Below are 17,968 nucleotides of genomic sequence, written 5' to 3' on the forward strand. Positions count from 1 at the left end.
CTTATGACAGCTGCCACATGGTAGCGCTGTTTGTGTGATTTAGAGATGAGCAGAACTTCAGCTGTTTATTATTTTAACATATATTAAAAACAACTAACACCTGCCATCAACACCATTCTTATTGTGTTAGGGTCCTGGAGCCGTCTGATTTGCCACACTGGTAGGAGTGTGATGGTATTTATGTTGGTACTGTTACTGCCAGCGGCTATGTGTGGTACAAATGGCAGTGGCCTCCGAAAGAGGGCCCCGGCACTTACTTTTTTCTTTTTTTTTTAAACAAATTAAGCTGATACACGATGAACACATTTTAACTAAAATAAATTCTTTAGAATTCGCCAGGCAAATCCTTAAGGTCTATGTGTAAAGAAATAATGGGAAAGTCCAGTTTTTCAGTACCTTGTGGAACGCCAGAACCCTTACTTAGTACCATGCTGTAAAACTGACCACAACTTAATACCCCCAGCAGGATGCTCTGCAGAAAGCCAAACTGTCAGAAGTCTCTGTGGGATGGTCGTAGCATGAGGGATGCTGGTAGTAGGGTCAACCCCCAGAAGCTTTTGAGGTATGTTCATTGCATTGTCGTACTTTAGAGGCCTCTGTGGGATGCTCGCAGTACGGTCAGACTTCAGAAATATCTGTGGCTGCCCCAGTCTACCTAGTGCTCCCATGGCACAGGTCCTAAAAAAAGAAGTGGGAGGTCTGACCAAGTCAGGCAGTACTTAAGTAACGTCATGACGTGTGCTATCAAAGCACATGACCTCACGACGCGTAACATTCCACGTGGCATCACAGGAAGTAACCTCACTGGAAGTGATGCTCTGATATATGAATGTTATAACATATGCCAACCGAAAATGCAATAAAATATGTTTTTGAAAAAAGTTCTCCTGCAAAGTATATCATGTAACATGCAGATCACAGATTTTTATTTTATGTACATATGGAAGTGGATTACTGCTTTGAACACAGAGATCCTTTTGTTACTTGCAGTTAATACACTGTAATCCTTCTAGTAGACCACAGTGAGCTATGAAGGGTATTTGACTCCTGCACCTTGTAACCCTGACTGTCTCATGTAACATCCTGTACATTGATTTACACACTTGCATGATTAATTTGGAATGGATAATGTGTATGTTATGTTATGTAAAGCGCTCAAACACTGCATTGGGATGAGTAGCGCTATAAAAGAAATAAAACAGTGCTATTTAAATTGTTATTTGTGTAAATACTGACACAGACCAACAAATATGACATTCTTACAGTGCATGCACTCATATACAACAAAGTAAAAAGCATGTATCTCTTAAGTACCTGTTAAGAGATAAGCTGGGTGCTTTTGTTTCCTCGCCGGTGCATTTGCGAGGTTCCAGGACGGCTCCAGTTCCATACTCAATCAAAAGGAGACCTGGTGGCCCCTTAACATCTGTCTTTATCTTTGCCCAGCTGAAGGTGGAAAAAAAAGCCCCCTCCCTGCCTGCACGTTGCTGCTGGGAAGCGAAAGCAGGCAACGTGCAAGAGCTGATGTTCGTGCCCACATGTGCGTCCACATTACACTGGGACAAGTTCACCATATTTCTATGGGGCCCAACTTCTTAGCAGGGGGGACAGTGTTCACCCTGTGAAAACAGTGGGTGGACGCCATGTACCCTAAACTCGTGCCCCAAGTCCTCCAAACCATAGTGGGATGCTGGTAGCATGGCCAGACCATCAGAACCCTCTGAGGGATGCTGGTGGTGCAGTCCCATCTCAGAACCCTCGGTGGGAGTTCGTAGTATGGTCAGACCCCAGAACCATCTGTTGGATTCTCGTAGTATGGTTAGGCACTCAGAGTATGGTCCGACTTTGGAACCCCAGGAGAGGACCATTGCACACTATGAGGGATGGTCAGAGTATGGTGGGACGTCAGAAGCCTCTGTGGGATGCTGGCTGTATGGTCAGATTTAGAGCCAATGCGTATAGTTTGGCCAAACCTCAGACCCACAGAGTGGATACTGGCAAAGGGACCACCCTTTAAACCCCTCTGGGGATGTAAAAAAATTTAAATGTTGTATACTTGTAAAGCGCACAGCTGCCCACACCGCGGGCGTCCCGGCGCTGTATACCGCTGGGGAACCCGTCCTGGCTTCCCCTGTGAGATGGTCCCTTCTGGGCACCCCCAAGGTGAGATCAGGCATCCCCGGCGTTGAAGGGGCCGTTGTGAAGATTAAGCAAGCTATTGCCCAGAGTTGCAGAGTGGAACCCAAGGTTAGAGTAGGCGACGAGGCGAGAATTATCAGGCCCGTGGACATTTTGACCCAAGACCCTGCCGCGTTGGGAATCGAACCCTGGTCCCAGGCCGATCTCAGCTTCCGGGTCTGCCGCCTCTAACCATTGAGCCACACTTCTCTGTAGGGAGTAAGACTACACCCCGGGCCCACAGAACGTGTATTTCACCTTGAAGCCATTTGAAAACGTTGGAGCAGACTGCTTCTCACGCTGCTGCCCTAACTTGAACAATGGTAGCAGGACACATCTCCTTTCACCACATTGTCCCCTCTTCACTCTGAATGATCCACGAATAATGAAAGTGAAAGCTGCCTGGGAGGAAATTCTCGTGGGGGAGGAGGATGCCTCTTCGTGTCAAAGTAGAAAGAGCGTGGGTGTCTGGGATTAAATAAAAAGTATTGGGTTCACATGGAGTGGTGAACATCAAAGAAGAACGGGGTGGGCTGGTATGCTCTCTTTCTGTTAGAGCTGAAATCTACTAAGCACTCTCCCTTGAGCAGGGGAGTAGTTTAGTCAATACAATTAGGGGATGTGATTCTGAGATTTTCCAACCAGCAAAGTAGTGTGTGTGCCCAACTAAACGGCACCCAGGGTTGGCTGTGGAAGTGGGGCTTGGGCATGGGTAGGATTAGGGGCAATCACTCAGATTTAGATGGAAAAGCAAAGATGTTTTTCGTAGCATTCATCTATACAAAGAAGCATTTGCAAAATGGATTATATTATGAATTTTGCATCTCACAGGCATCATCCGTATGTAGCTCCTAACAGCTCATCTGCATCGTTCACTGTCACATCGTTGATTGTAGGAACAAGGATAAAAGAGGTTGGGCATGCCAAATGGCAAGTGCAACACCCTATGCCAATGCTGACATTTTAGCCAGGTTCACTTTGCATGCCGGTGTTTCCAAGTCTATAAAGGTAATGGTAACAAGCATTGGCAAAGCCAGTGGTTCTCACCAATGTAAGAGCTATTGGCTTTGCCAATGTGTTTTAGCCATGTTGACCACCAGCGCGGCTACTCTTAAGCATGGCTAAAAGTTAGTGGCATTGAGGAGAGTGGTGGGCCATGTCGTAGAGCGGAATGGTGAAGAGTGGAGTAGAGTGTTGCAGAGTGGAGTGCCAGAGAGTGTTATGTATTAGACTGGCATAGTGTGGAGTCGTGTAGAGTGGTGTACAGTGGAGTGGCGAAGAGTAGAGTGGACGGATGTAGAGTGCATTGGCGTAGAGTGTTGCAGAGTACAGTGACGTAGAGTGCAGTGGCATTGAATTCAGCGGCGCACAATGCAGTATTGTAGAATGCTGTAGTGTAGATTAGAGTGGTGCATAGTAGAGTGGAGTGGGGCAGCGTGCAGTTGAGCAGAGAGCAGTAGCGTAGAGTGCAGTGGAACAGAGTGCAGTGGTGTGGAGTGGTGCAGAGTGCAGTTGCACAGAGTAGAGTCAAGTGGCATAGAGTGCTGTAGCGTAGAGTGGTGTAGCGTAGAGTAGCACAGAGTGGTGCCAAGTAGAAGATAATGCCGCAGAGTGCAGTAGCATAGAGTGGAGTAGCGTAGAGTAGCATTGAGTGGAGTAGTGCAGAGTAGAGTGGCATAGAGTTCAGTGGCGAAGAGTGCAGTGTTGCAGGGAAGAGTGTAAGACTGCAGTGGTGTAGAGCAGAGTGCGTAGAAAGCAGTGGCATAGAGTACAGTGATGCAGAGTATAGCGCAGTGGCGTAGAGTGCAGTGACAGAGTGTAGTTATCGAGAGTGCAGTGGCACAGAGTGCAGTGGTTAAGAGTAGAGTGGAATAGAGTGGTGCAGAATGGAGTGGCACAGAGTGGAGTAGAGTAGCTTAGAGTTCACCGGTGTAGAGTAGGTTGTTTCAGGGTAGAGTGAAGTGGGCCAGAGTGGAGTGGTGCAGGGTAGAGTGTAGTAGTGCTGTGTAGATTAAAGTGGATTGGCGTAGATTGCAGGGGCATAGAGTTGAGTGTTACAGAGTAAAGTGCATTGGCGTAGAGTGTATTGGCATAGAGTGCAGTGTTGCAGAATGGCGTAGAGTACAGTGACGTACAGTGGACTTGTGCAGAGTAGATTGGTGTGGCCTAAACTGTTGTGGGTGTAGAGTGCAGTGGTGTAGAGCAGAGTGGCGAAGAGTGTATTGGCATAATGCAGAATGGTACAGGGTAGAGTAGAGAGGCGTAGAGTGCAGTGGTGTAAAGTGGAGTGGTACAGAGTGCAGTGGTGTGGAGTTGTATAAAGTGGAGTGGTGCAGAGTAGAGTGCAGTGGTGTGGAATTTAGTGGTGCAGAGTGGAGTACAGTACAGTGACACAGAGTGTAGTGGTGTAAACTCTAGTGATGCAGAGTAGGGTGTAGTAGCGTAGAGTGCATGCATGCATGTGGTAGCAGACTGCCATTACAGACAACACATTTGCAATTGAAATGACCATTACATTTCCACAGAAATACACTTTTGCTTATATAACTAGACAGTGTACAGACGACAATGAGTGCAAATTGCATCACTTCAGTGTGATGATTTGTTTTGATCATACACAGAAAGAGCAAAAATGTGCTAAATCTGATCAATTATGAAATACTTTCACAGTTCATTAAAATATTGTTGTGAACTGGAAAAAAAACTCTTTCATACCTGCCCCCAGTATCCAGCAAGATTGTCACATAAATCATCTTTCTTTGAAGTCAGAAAAAAGAAAAGTAAATAAGCGCCCTCGTATAACCACGCCTGACATTTGACCTCGATCTTTGAATGCTCAGCAAACGTGATGAGGTCTGTTTACAGAAAACGAGTTAGTGGAAGGAGACCGTAACTACGGTTTAGGCAAGGTGAGAATCAAATTGGACCTGGATAGTCTAAAGCAAATAAAACCAGAAAATATAAAGCAAGACAACGTGAGTTACAAATCACAAAGCCAATAGCATGCAACGGGCAGAATGCATTCCTAGGTCAACTTCTGAAAGTCCACAATATGTATTTGGCATTCGCAGACAGCTGCACTGTCTGTTAGGCTGCGACCTAAAAAACAGATTACAAGCTGCAGTATGGGCAGTGCTGACTAAAAAAGCCTTTACTTGTTCAAAGTGACACACATCTCATGGGGCCTATTGGCAGTTATGCCTGAAGAAAACAATGCAGCTTGACTACACATGACACACTCAAGTATCACCTGAATGTTGTTCCAATTTTACCAGCAGCTATGGAATTAACACATCAGTGATTGTACGTGGTGCAGAGAGCTGTAACCCACCATAATTACAGAGCACACATTATCAACTCAATTGTTAATATGAATTTCGATGTGTCTATCGATAAAAATGAACTATCGTCGTTATTAATAAGATCAACCATCCCTAACTCCACATCTCCCTCAACGTGCAAGTATGTTGTTAGACACGCTCTGCGACCTAGGCCCGGGAACAGTGTTTGATATTTCACAGGTAGGCGGTTGCATAGCTGGCAGGCAAACTCGTGGACAGGAAACTCTTGATCCATTCCACAGATAGGCGCAGTGACATTACAATGGTCAGGGGAGATTGACCCCAATAAAGCATATATGGCCCGAGGGAGTACGCAAGCTTAGGAAAAACATCAAGTCAGATGCCACATAAGTTAGGAACACATAGCCACTGGCCACACTGTTTCCACACAAGGTCGATACCCACCTTCAGTAACCACTTGACCATTCATTTATGACATTAAGGCAGCAACCAACATTACTCACCCTATATGATATCGCCGGAATGTTTTATGTCTTGATGGAGAATTATATAGAAGAGGCACGTGAACCCAATGTAAAGTGAGGAAGTCCACTGATCTTATGCCTGTAACTATTCTCCCGGCTGCATTGTTTAATTTAAACAGATTTTATTGGCATTTATCATTCAGCAAGATACAATCACATTTTCATCCAGTCAGGAAACATCCACAAATCCCCATGTAGGATCAGCCCCAGTGAGTTTGTGTGTCTCCCCTCCCAGCCACTGTTTATCCTACGACTGTCTACTACATTATGCAATGGTTGCTATACTGGGTTCTCAGCAATGTTAACAGCCTAACCGTACCCCCCCTCCCACTCCCCCTCCCCTGCTGCTGCCGACCACCTTGCCACTTCAACTCTTGCTGCGTACATGGTCTGGGTCCCATTCGTACTCGCCACATCCTTGTACCTTGTTCAAAGAGCTCACCATGTGGGTGGATGTTAGGGTACCATGGCCCAGTTATGTCCCCCCCTCAGCTCTTTCTTGATACAGCTCCCCAGGTCCAGCCAGTTGGAATCCCGCTCGTGGCGAGCTAGGTGTCGACTCTTGGGCCTCATTCTGCAGATCATCTATCAACACTCCCCAGGCCTGTGCCCGCTCCAATCTCCCTATACCTCTTTTCGCGTTCCTAAGCAAGATTTTATGTTCATAGCTTGCCCACTTCACTAGTTCCCTTTTCCAGTTGCCAACTCCCGGACCTGCCGGGGCCTTCCACTTGCTGGTAAGTTCACGTTTCGCTAGAATGTATGCCAGGTCTTGGAACCTGGCTGTGACCTTGGTTTTAGCGGGGTGGGGAAATAGGTTGAGTATGTGACCAGGGGTGCATGGGATTCCTTCTCTGTGACGCGCGCTGTCTCTCGAACCACCTCCTGCCAATACCCCTCTATCTTCGGGCAACTCCACACCATGTGAAGATAGCTAGCCCCTATCTCCTGGCATCTGGGGCAACATGCATCCTCCGGACCAAAATATCGGTTAATCCTGTTAGGGGTAATATACGCCCTATGCAGAGTATAAAAACTAATTAATTGGAATCGCGCATTCCGGGAGACCTTGGTGGCTCGGAGCAGTATATTGTCCCAATCCTTCTCCGCTATGGGGCTTCCAGTGTCCACCTCCCATTTATCTTTCAGACTCTCCAGCGGCCCTGTGGAATCCCGTCTAATGGCTCTATAGAGTCAGGAGACCGCCTTAATGACACCGCCTGCTGCACTAATGTATTCACATGTAGAATGTGTAGGTGGTTCTAATGTCCCCCGACCCTAATGTCTTCGCATGGCCCCAGTGACTGCCCCATATAGTAGAAAATGTCCCTGTGGGATATCCCAACTAGCTTGGAAGGCCTCAAATGTGAGAAGTTCCCCATCGCCGTATAAATCTCCTACCTTAGTGACCCCCGCGTGTACCCACTCCTCCAATCTCCTCCACTGACCCCCATGCGGGAGCACCTCCAATAATGCCACAGGCATTTCCGGGTAGTAAGGTGGTTTGGTTTTGGTTTTCTGAAGACACCTGATCCAGCAGTTTCTTATTACCTTATGCTCTGAAGTGGTCAATGCGCGCTATTTAATGGTACCCATGAGTGTACTCAGGACAGCTACTCTACTCGGGGTGATCGGGGGCGTTCTCCTTCCCGGATCTAGGCTTCCTGCCACCCACTGTGTGAAACGTTGGAGCTGACCCGCCAAATAATAATTCTCCATATCTGGCACCGCTAGACCCCCCTCCGCTCGTGCCCTGTGCAACGTAGCCAACGCCACTCTGTGTCTGCTGGGACCCCATATAAAAGCGGTCAGAATAGAGTCGAGGGATCGGAACCACGTCTTAGGGATCCACACTGGGAGTGCGGTAAATAAATATAACAATCGAGGCAATGCCACCATTTTCAGCAAGGATAATCGCCCCGCCACTGACAGGGGCAGCGTCCCCCAGAACGCCATACTGCCTTTGAACAATCGGAGAGCCCCCTTATATTTCCCTCCTGAACATCAGAGAGATCATGATACACTCTAACCCCCAGGTATCTAAAACAGCGTGGTTCCCACTGGAAGTCCCCCAGGCGGGTGGGCCTCTCCCGCTATCGGGAATAATCCGCACCACTGGGTTCGTATTGAGTATTTGAACCCACTAGATAAAGTCCTGCCCCAGCCCCATCTTTACTAGAACTGCATACAAGTATTCCCACTCAAAGCTATTGAATGCTTTCTCGATATCAATGGCAAAGATCGCCCCTCCTGCGCCTCCACCGCTCCCTGCTGTAGCACTGCGAACAGCCTCCTGATGTTCAGGGTGGTATTTCTGCTAGTTCCTGTTTTGACAAACACCCGTTGTCTTCTATTTTTTCTAAGGAATTTTAACCAGAGCAACAGAATCATTGTCATATATATAATGTACGTGGCATGAAAGCTAAAATAAATGTGGCCCATTAAAATATTATGTAGAAAGTGTTTACTAATATACATGTTTGCATATTTTTCAGTATAGTGCTAAGGACAGAAATAATGTTATTACCACAATGCAGCTTGGCTGAGGTGAGAAAACAATGCTTCTATCACTGAATGAATCCTACAATGACAACATAGAAAAACAACCCTGTTAGTAGCCTGGATAAATATTCAGTGTGATATTTTTAATCAATGCACCTTGTAATCTGATCTGCTATTCTTGAATGCAAATTAGGATACAGGTGGAACCTTGGGATTGTTCCTGCTGTGTACAGGTGCTGTGTGTTGACACAGCGACAGCACTGCCTACTCACAGTTGTTGTATTATATGCAGCAGTATGCAACGTGATAGATGCCTTTTATTTTCCTCTATAGTGCAGCCAGACTACACGTTTCATTTCAATTAAAATACGTAATTCTATTTTTGGAGTTGGATTCTGGCTGGGAGCATTTGGAGAGCAAAGGGTCTCAGCTGGATACTCACACCCTGCCTCAGTAACTCATTAAGGGAAATAAATATTCATTTGGTGTGCAATTGTGCAAGATTTCAAGAGATAACAAGGGAATTAAAGCGTTCAAGTTTTCTGACTTTCTCATGCTATGTAAGATGGAGCTATGTGTGTGCTCCAGCACCACTCAAAAGTGTTGCTCTCTACTGAAAAAGGACAATTATCCTGAAACACGTGTCTAGAGATAAATAGCACTGGCTGCACCAACAAGGGTGAAAAACTAAAGCCTGACACAGAAGAAAGTGCTATCATGCACTGCATTTATTATGATGCATTGGGGCAAACCGGGTACTGGAGTGTGAGGCAGTGTGCGCCCACTCCCCTCCAAGCATTGTCCCAGGTAATAGGTTTGGCCTTGGCAAACTGGTGCACAGTGTAGTGGAACTGGATGTGGTGTGTCCTGACCGAGGGCTCTGACCATTGTTTTTTTGGATGGTGCTGTGTGCAGATTTCTAGAGTATTTCCCCCACTCATCTGCAACCACACTTATCAGAGTGCTGCTGATAGTTGGTGTAATAGTATATGTTGTTTTCGTTTGGTAAATTGTGCATGTGGACTTTTAGCTGACTTTTGTAGGGAAATAATATTGAGTTTGTGACTGTGTTTTACAATACACAATATGGTTCCTTCTTGCCACAATACAAAGTAAACATGCTTCTGCTTCTTGTTCTGAGGTTGATGTACGTTTAAATCTGACATTGCTTTTTAGTCATTCGTGCTGATCTCCTGCCTTGTAATTCAACTTTTGTTGGTGTACACAACTTAAAGCATCATGTATGTAGTGTGTTCTTATAGAATGGCCCCTCTGCATGAGACACTGGTGAATCCCAGTTTAAGTTTTGTCATTTTGCAATCTATTGTTTTTAATATAAATCTTAAAAGGGGCTTACATCCCACCCCCTTGCTTTCCTGGCTTATCATTGGTTCCTGTGCTTGCCACTAACTTTTCCTACCTATCAATTGGCTGTAGCATATTTTCCTGCATTTACCAATGCTTGTTCCTGTCTGCTTCTCTTATCAGTTTCCCATAGCCGAAATACTGTTAACGTCTGCTTTGGTGTAACTATTTCATTTATAAAGTTTTGCCTCGGTCTGCTTTATTGGCTTGCATGATACTTTAAATTAAATTAGCAGATTTATATAGCCCAAATTATCATCCGGAGAGATTAAGTGATTTGCCCAGAATCACAGGATGTTGCACCACCGAAACTCGAACCAGGATCCCCATCACCTGAGTCAGCAACTCTGGCCACTGCGCCACATTCTCTCAACTCCTGTGATACTGGTCAGGGAGCTCTTTCCTTGATCCCGGACGGTGATTGATAAAAAACAGCTTATTGGTCATCCATAGGCAAAACCATTGAATTACCAAGGCTTGTTTTGCATTGGCCCAGTCCTGTGCCCGATGCCTTAGGGTCTGTCCTCTGGCACCCAGCACAAAGAAAACCTGGAGGCAGAGGTTGAGGAACCGTGTATTTTGTTTCTTTTTAGGGCTTCAGGGCTTGCTTTGATTGCCTGCTGTCAAAAGACCTATTGTGCACAATAGCATTACTGACAGAGGGCCTTCTTGGACCAGACCAAAGCTCAGTATGTGTAGTCTCCCTCATGTGTTTGCTTCTTAGCCAATGTTTTCCTTCCTCTTCTGTTTGTCCCACCCTCGGAGCATAGCTGTTTTATACTATTTATGTGGCATTCTTGCTGTGCTTACATTCTGTGAACTAAAGTTTTCTTTCAGCACTCCATGGAAGTTCATGCATGTTCTTACCCTCTCTCTCATGTGCTGCTTCATTCCTCACGACTTTGCCCCTTCCCCTCGTGCTCTCAATGTTGCCTCCTCAGCCCCTATCCACCCTCCTGAAATTTGTATTAAGTTTTCAACCCTCCCTCCACCCATCTTAGCCATTGATTCTCTGCCTGTCCCTGTGCCGTTGCTCACCCCATCCCCCAGATGCTCCACTGCGTCCAGGCATAGCAGCTACAATGTTCAACCAGGCCCCACCTTTCTCTATAATCCACGTTTGAAGCTGCATGCTGTTAATATTTGTATCCACCACTCCAAGATGCCATGCGTCATCTTGAAAGGGTGCATTAAAAGAAAAGAAAAAAAATGGCTGCCACCACCTCATGATGCATGTTTGATCATATGAGGTGACATGCATACATCATCACTCTGGGGCGGCCATTTGGACTTTTTTTTTGTTCTTTACTTTTCGCTTATTGTGTTTAGCATCAAGAACAAGCATTGGCAAAGCCAAAAGCTTGGCTAATGTCTTTCAAAGGCAAGACCTATTTGTAATGATGCTATGTGGGGAGGGTTGATTTTACGCTCCATGCACACGCACTGCATAGATATCGGGAGACTGGTGTTTTGTATGGGTCTCCAGTTTCTCACCCTAGAGCCTGAAACATTCCATCCACAAAAAACAGGCAACAGTTGTAGTGCACTTCAAGAAATTCACTGTCACAGCCGTTAATGTCAATACCACATTCTTTAAACAAAAAAAAAGTGCAGTGGGCACCAAGCCTTAATCCAGTTCAGCCAATCAAAAAGACAAGAACAAAATCCAAGTGCGTGCCCTTGCCATAAGACACCACCCCAAGACGCCCCAGCATCAGATCACTTGGAACATAATTTCTGAAAAACATTATAACAAAAATGTGATGTATGTTCCCATTGCACCATTGATGCACAGTGGTGACATGATATGATATTTAAAGAGGATATGTAACAGTTATCCATGTATTATGATCCAATAATACTTAGGATTCTGCAATCCCTGTTTTAAAAGCCTGTTTCAAATTTCTTTATAATCAGCGACTTGTCATGCACTGTTAACAATTATAAAGAAATGACATCGGAACTCGATCGTAATACCTTATTACAGTCGAGTTCTGATGTCAGCATGTCTGCTGCCAGAGCCAGCAGCCGAGAGGAAAGGCAGGTCAGTTCACAGAGCATAAAACAAAACGTTGTTTTTCTTTCCTCTTCTCTGTTTTTATAGCTGTACCAACGCAAGCAAAAAAAGCAACATGTTTCTTTTTGCACTCCTAAGGTAGTTGAGGAAAGTTCGAATCTTTCTGCTAATTTCTACACATTTCGAGCTACTGCGCATTTAAAAACAAAATCTGACTTGTATAAAACCACTTCTAATATATTTTTCCAACAAATATCTAACAGTTTTTGATGTGTTTAATTTTGCACTGGAGATTCTATGTTTATTCTTTGTTTGCAAATAGGCTCTCTCTTTCTTATAAAAGAGCTACACATGAACGATTTACTGGTTTGTGGGAAAGGTGATGGTGTGACCATGTATTATAATGAATAAAGTATTCCCTGTAGTACATGACAAGAATATTGCAGGTCACCCTGGGGTTCCATGACCTCATAAAGGGATTTTGCCTTTGGCCTCGCGCCTCTATGTGGCCATGGAACTCCTCAGTGACCTGCAATATTCTTACAATATACGGCAGGGGGTACTTTATCCCCTATATTAAGCAAATTATGTGGCACACTCTGGGAAATTACTACTTAGCATAATGGCATTTCAACTCTGTTGGATACGGACACCAATTATTTTCTGATACCATACAAGATGGCATTTGTCAATGAGTAATTACTTTATCTTGTAACTCCACTCTTAAAGTGATTAGTTTGGACACAACACATACAAAATTGCACTCAGCAAATCAATTTCTTACATTTACACATTTCTTGCAATAAAAGGTGCATTTCTATCAATCTGCTAACTTCACGTAAGGTTTTTAAACTTCTCTAGTGGGTTATGTTTGAGTATTGTATACAAAAAAACAGACAGACTTAAATATTGTGAAACAACTATTATTTACAAAATGTGCGCGCCCTTGGGGAGCAGATTATCTATTATTAACTTCAAAAGGGAGATATTTTTGTAGGCGCTTTTTAGGACACAATATTTATGCAAGATGATATTCTGACATTCACATTCCGGAACCACACCCTCATGGAGTTCAGTTTTTACTTTATTCTGTGTTCACAGGAGGTTGGAAACAACTGCTCCCGTGGAGAAACAGTTCTACATAACAGTATAAACATGTTTATTTGGGGGTGACTTCAGACTTCAAAACAGATATAAAATGGTTAGTGCTTTCGAGCTATCAACAGTCCTCCTGAAAAAGTGCTATTTTCAGAAACCTGTGAGCTAAACAAGGATTGGCATCCACAGTGAATATAAAACGTTTGCGTGGCAATAAAAAGATAATTTAAAGACACAAGTATACTGCTTAAACCCCATTAAGTATTTACCTAGGTGTGAAGCACTCGAACATCAGACAGTATTTTTTTCTGAAAGTTGTTCCATCTTAGCATCATAATCACATTTTAAATATTCATTTACATTTATTTTCATGACATGTATGGTTCCATGTAGAAACCAGGAGGATCATATACAAAAACACGACTTACAGTCCACCAAAAGCCACAGTATTTAATCAATATTAATACTCGAGTTTCAAACTTCTTTGCAGTCTGACAGGTGAGAGGTGTTGAGGCGATTTCAGACGACCCCCAGGAACAGTGCTGCACTAAACAAGCAGCAGTCTTTAAACCATCGGATACTTCACTGAGAGAAATATTTTTCCTGAATTCTGCAGGTTATGCATCAGATGATGGATTATGTGGTAAGTCTATAATCATGCAAAAGTTACCACTGAATTCATATTCACATTTGGCTTGATTATTGTCCTTTGGCACCGTTGTGGAATCTGGCAGCATATTCTAGTCAAAATTAAAATATTGAACTATAGGTATATTGTTACCATAATATCAACTCCCAAAACATCCTCACAGTGAAATCAATAGAAGTAAAATGCACTTCTATATATATATATATATATATATATATATATATATATATATATAGAGAGAGAGAGAGAGAGAGAGATCTTAAAAAAAACACTTCCCACCACTCTGACTCATCCCAAACCTTTGTGTCTACTATGGACTCCGAAACATGCTATTGAGACTCTTGGCTCTTTCCATCCAATTTATCCCACTAACAGGTGCACGTGCCTGCCACTCGCAATAACATCTCACATTTTCCCATTATTACCTTCAATTCATCTACCCTATTCAAAACACTCCAGTAAATGCACGAGACCTCAAGGGCACAAACCTAACAACCTTAACACTACTAATTCTACTAGGACAAGGTTGCACGGATTACTAACCTATTTTCCTTAACTTTGGATTCTGGAGTAGTGTGCTACTCGCTGAAAAGCACTTCAGAGCCTTGTCACTCTATACATACGCTTAAGAATGTCTTATTTTTTACAGTGTGAGAATCAGTATTATGACCTCAAAATATCTGTAGGTCGATAATATTACCACCACAGTACTGCTAAATACTACCGATCTTGGCACATGCATGCTATTGTGTACAAGGAGGATACCTTTTGGGGAAACCCTGTATTTTGATCCTATAATGTTATGGTGGCAGTATGATAAACGAAAGCTCATTCAGAAATGTCACCAAGAAACCTGAAATGCACTTGCAGGAGTACAATGCACAGTATCTGATCAGTGATACTTACGCCATGTGCTGTCCTTTATGTCTTTCATGGGCGGTAAAAGAAACAGCCATAATTAAACAACATGCAAAATTCGCACCCCAGCCCATTCATTTGAGGGCAAATGTGAATTCCTGCAGCATTCGTAAAATACAATTTTTACAGACATGGGGCAACATCTGCACAATTCTAAGCTGCAGCACATCTGTCCAACTAAATACCAGCCATCTTCTTTCTTCTGCCACCAGGAGTCAGAGGCTCAGATCGGTCGAAAAATGATGAAGAACAGAAAAAAGGCTTCAGTCCTTTACAGCAGCCACTCTGTGAAAACGAACATCTTGCAGGGAAAGAAAACGAGGGGATGTAGTCAGTCTGCACAGATTTCCATTAAACTGCAAATCACAATTTATTAAAGGGCTTGCGGATATCTGGGTCAGCTCGAACGGCAGCCTCCTATTTCACCAGTGAAAAAGCCTGCTTCCTTTCTTAAATCTTCCAGTTATTGAAATGAATGAGTGGTCCTTGACACCTGAAAAAATACCCCGGCAGTGGTAGCCCAGCTCACGGTGTACAACCCCATCAACCTTCGACTATGGAGAACCCACTGGCAGTTGTGCGGTTTTACAGGCAGTACAGGGGCCTCGAACATGATAGTCTTCCCTGGCTGTAGACTGAAGCAGGTTCTTCAAGTAGCTTCCTCTGCGAAAGGCTCAGGAGGTCTACTCTTGTGCTTCTCCGTGACTGGGGTCCCCATCATAGGCCGGCTCTGAAGGCGCCTCCCTTTCAGCCTCAATAATGACAGCTTTTCACAGGGACAGGCTCAGGAGGCATCTTTCCAAAATTGTCAATGACGAGGGACCTCCTTTGAGGCAGGTAGGCAGAGGAGGCACGCTGAGCACAAAGCCCTTCTGGACAGAGATCCAGGAGCCTACCGCAGGTCACAAATAAATGGTCCACCTCATTTAGAATTAGGCTCAAGATCCCCCTTCCTGCAAGTCCAGTTTATAAGGGCCTTTCACTTGTTGGCCCTAAATGAGGGTCATCCTGGGTGGCACATTCTGGAAATTCCTCCACTTCGTCTATGTCCGCAAGCCACAATGCTCTGCCTTGGGTCAGCCTCATGTGATGATGACCTCCATCTCGGTGGAAGAGCGCCTCTCCCGCACCATGAGGTTAATCATACTTTCTGACTTGATGAGCAGGTTGAAGCCGAGGAAGAAAATCCCAAAGAGTACCGTGATAGAGAGAATACAGAGTACAGCCAATTGCGCCGCACTGGAGACAGTAGGGTTATTCTCCCCCAGGTCTGGTAAGCCCCAGCCCTCCTGGGTCACAGCTTCGGAACCGCAGTAGGCGGACACCAGATCTTCTGGGGCCACTGAGCCAGGAGTCCTGGGCACCAGTGTGCTGGTCATGCTGCCAAGCACTGGTTTCAGGCACTAGCCCTTACGCAGAAACAACAGATTCACACCCACTCTGCGGGCATTCTGAGATTTAGTGCAGGATTAGTGTTCACATTGGGGATTATCACTCGCCCTCCTACTATTGTTAATCCCCCTTGCTGAACCCCTCCCATTCATCTCCTGCGCCTTCTTTACAACAAAAAGCACAAGTCTCACTGCAGGGCTCTCCTCGTCTGCCTGAACAAAATTGTCTTTGATATAGCCAACGAGTACCAAGTCATACAATTGTATTCTTCTTGATTCGTATAGCACCAATTTAGCAGGTTTTCTAGGACAACAGGTTCACCTGGATGAGTACAGATCTGCGGGAACCGGTACAGGATCTTCTTTGGAGCTCTTAAAAGAGCTATGCCTTTTTACTGCACCACACTTGCCACAAAGGAACCTGCTTCATGTCCGACATAGCTGCATCTGGGAGTTACTGGCAGATTTAAGGCCGGCGCAAGCAACAGTCTGGTTGATTTTTTGTGAGAGAACTTTACCAGCCAGGTACTCAATAGTGACTGCCCTTGTACATGGTACCAATGCATTTGCTTACAACTGGCTTTGTGTTCATGGACTCACTTCTAGAAACTTGGTAAGCCAGTCCATTGTTTGTGTGTTAATATCACAGAAGAACATCAATACATAAGCTTTGCCGAGATCAACGCCTGCTGCCTTGTAGAGATTACAGATATGAAATACAGCCTCTCTTTTCAAACTGTTTGGTTGCAAAGACCCATAGTGAAAACTGCATTATTTATAATTTTAGGCTACGTCTAGTACCTAGGAAACGTGATATTGGACTTTTTCAATGTAGAACAACCAAGATATGAAGATCGCTGCACGTTTCAATCACTGGATATTTTAGCCATCACTTATTGTTCAGCACAGTCTTTATTTATTTTGTTTCTTTCTAAAGCACAAACTCGGTACCAAGGGACCACCGAGCACTTTATAGACCTAGATGAGACACACATTACATTCCACTTACTTTATAGTTAAAAGCGCCGGGACGCCTCTTGGCTGCGGCATCTGAGCGCTATACAAAATAAAATAACATAACATAGTTGTAGCTGATATAGTCCAAGTCTAGATGATACAGTTTTAGGCTGTCAGAGATCTATGGAGGGCACTACAAATGCTTACACTGCAACACGTTGTGGCTCTTCGATGCAGACACAGAGCCCAGATACCCTTACGGGTGATAATTGCGCTTTACAAATGCTGTTTCAATGATTGATTGATTTGGGCAGGCCATTGTTTACCACTGGTTGACTCTCTTATTATTCTCATTTGCTTTCTTCTCATTGGATGGCCGTCTATCAATTTCTTGTGGTTGTACCGGCCCTGAATATCTTGTTTATCATCTTTTAGACTCGACGACTTGTAGTCTTACACTGTTCATATTCAAGAAACTACCTTTCCTGTTTTTTGCATTGCTCTTTACTAGTACATGTCTCTCCTTTGTCTCCAATACCTCTGCTGCCTCTGGACTAAAATCCCGGCCCCCACAACGTGCTCTCTGTGTTGCTCACCTTTCTCCTCCTTCACCCAGGCCCTCTTTTACTACCCTGCCCCTCCTTGTCCAATTCGGTTTTTTATTATTTACCTTTGTCGCCCAGCTCCTCGGTAGCTCTTCTCCCCTCCCCTTCAAAGGGGCCTTCACCTCATCAGCAATTACTACATCAACCCAGTGACCCCCCCTCGCTTACATGTTCTTTTAAAAATATATATTTATTTTTTGCAGGGTGAGGTCCCGCAACTGCAATTTACTGCCAGGCTAATATTTCTAAAAAAGGGGAAAAAAAAGAAAGGAAAACAATGCTTTGGCATAATATTTTCTTGCCACATTTACCGTTCCAACATATGCATCGACCAGCTTGGAAGGAAGGATCAATTAAGCAAAAAACAAAATGGTCACTGCTTCATTATGTATGCTTTGTGTGGCATGTGTCCTTATGCACATACGCCCATGCGTATGACACCTTTTTGTTAAAATTGTGTCC

Source organism: Lissotriton vulgaris, chromosome 1_1 (genome assembly GCF_964263255.1).
Source record: "Lissotriton vulgaris chromosome 1_1, aLisVul1.2, whole genome shotgun sequence".
In the NCBI taxonomy this organism is placed as follows: Eukaryota; Metazoa; Chordata; class Amphibia; order Caudata; family Salamandridae; genus Lissotriton; species Lissotriton vulgaris.